Source organism: Jaculus jaculus, chromosome 1 (assembly GCF_020740685.1).
Source record: "Jaculus jaculus isolate mJacJac1 chromosome 1, mJacJac1.mat.Y.cur, whole genome shotgun sequence".
Lineage (NCBI taxonomy): Eukaryota > Metazoa > Chordata > Mammalia > Rodentia > Dipodidae > Jaculus > Jaculus jaculus.
In genome coordinates, this window is record NC_059102.1 from 321,710,648 (window position 1) to 321,713,149 (window position 2,502).

Here is a 2,502-nt window from a genome sequence, read left to right on the forward strand (position 1 = left end):
AGAGTAATAAAAAGTTCTATGATTAAAATTTAATCTCAGTGCACTGGAACTCTAACCTCCGTGGGTTAAGAGCTAACAATTGATGAAGTGGCTAAAATCCTCCCAAGGGCCATGAAGCTACCCAAGGAAATCATTCTTAACAACATGTCTAAGAAATGAATTCAATAGAAGTAAATGAATTTAGGGAGTTACTCAGCATGACCAAAATGTCCAAAATTAGAGAGTTTAGTTTCATGAGGCTAGAGAAATGGCTCAGTGGTTAAGGTACTTGCCTGCAAAACTTAAGAACCCAAGTTTGATTCCCCAGTACTCCTGCAAAGGCAGATGCACAAGGTGGTACGTACATCTGCAGTTCTTTTGCAGTGGCTCGAGGCCCCGGCATACCACTTCTCTCTGTCTCTCTCTCTCTACATGCCTCTTTCTCTCTCCTAAATAAATTTAAAAAATTTTTTTTCTAATAAATTAGTGTCATGAATGGTACATTCAGCTATTTAATATTTAGTCGGTGTCTACCATGTCCCACTGTTCTTTCTCCTTCTTACACCTGGGACTACAGCAGTAAACAGAACAGACACACCTTCCTCTGACCCTTATGCATAGCACTTTCTAAAGGCCAATGGGGACAGAGATCTAAATACATAAGTAGACTCTCAGTATGGCTGGTAACAGTGTGCTTTGGAGATAGATAAAGCACATGGAAGGGATTAAGAGTCCCAGGGCTGGGGGACAGATATGGGGCCTACTTTAAATGGGATGATAAGGCTAGGTGTCTAGCTCAATGGTAGAGTACACATGAAGCCCTAGGTTCAATCCCCAGCACCAAATAAAGAAGGTGATGGGTGGGTCTCCCCGAGAGACCCCGAGGAGTATTAAATATTACAATTAAAACTACTCTAGGGTTGGAGAGATGGCTCAGTGGTTAAGACGACTCCCTGCAAAGCCTAAGGACCCAAGTTTGATTCTCCAGGAACCACGTAAAGCCAGAAGCACAAGGTGACACTTTGTCTGGGGTTCATCTACAGTGGCTTCAAGCCCTGTCTCACCCATTCTCTCTATATATCTGCCCCTCTCTCCCTCACATAAATGAATTAATAAAAAAAGGGTTTTTTTGAAATATCTTCATTTTTATTTGAGAGAGACAGAGGCAAAAAGATTGGGTGCACCAGGGCCTCCAACTGCTGCAAACTCCAGACTATATGGCATCTGGTACATCTGACTTACGTGGGTCCTGGGGAATTAAACCTAGGTCCTCTGGCTTTGCAGGCAAGTGCCTTAACTGCTAAGCCATCTCTACAGGCCAAATAAAACTTAAAAAAAAAAAAAAAAACTTTTTTAGCTGGGCGTGGTAGCACACACCTTTAATCCCAGCACTCGGGAGGCAGAGGTAGGAGGATCGCCATGAGTTCAAGGCCACCCTGAGACTCCATAGTGAATTCCAGGTCAGCCTGGGCTAGAGTGAGATCCTACCTCAAAAAACAAAAAGAACTTTTTTATAAAAAGACTTCGGGTTGGGCATGGTGGCACATGCCTTTAATCCCAACACTTGGGAGGCAGAGGTAGAAGAATGGCCATGAGTTCAAGGCCACCGTGAGACTACATAGTGAATTCCATGTCAGCCTGGGCCAGAGTGAGACCCTACCTCAAAAAAATGAGAAAAAAAAATTGGGGGCTGGACAGATGGCTTAGCAGTTAAGATGCTTGCCTTCAAAGCCATACGGACTTGATTCAATTCCCCAGGACCCATGTAAGTCAAATGCACAACATGGTGCATGTGTCAAGTTCGTTTGTAGTGGCTGTAGGCCTGGGCACACCCATTCTCCCTTTGTCTCTGTCTCTCCCAAATAAATAAATAATAAAAAATAAAATAAAGGGCTGGAGAGATGGCTTAGCGGTTAAGCGCTTGCCTGTGAAGCCTAAGGACCCTGGTTCGAGGCTCGATTCCCCAGGACCCACGTTAGCCAGATGCACAAGGGGGCGCACGCGTCTGGAGTTCGTTTGCAGTGGCTGGAAGCCCTGGCGCGCCCATTCCCTTTCTATCTGTCTTTTTATCTCCCTCTCTCTCTGTCACTCTCAAATAAAGAAATAAAAATGACAAAAAATATTTAAAAAATAAAATAACATAAGACTGCTGGTGCTGGGCGTGATGGCACACAACTTTTATCTCAACACTCAGGAGTCAGAGACAGGAGGATCACCATGAGTTCGAGACCAGCCTGAGACTACATAGTGAATTCCAGATCAGCCTGGGCTAGTGTGAGACCAAACCTCAAAAAGCCAAAAATAAATAAATAAATAATTACCATGATAAAAAATAAAGACTGGCCAGGCATGGTAGCACACGCCTTTAATCCCAGCGTTTGAGAGGCAGAGGTAGGAGGATCACTGTGAGTTTGAGTCCACCCTGAGACTACATAGTGAATTCCAGGTTAGCCTGGACTAGAGAGAGACCCTACCTCAAAAAAATAAATAAATAAAAATAAAAAATAAAGACTACACTGTAGC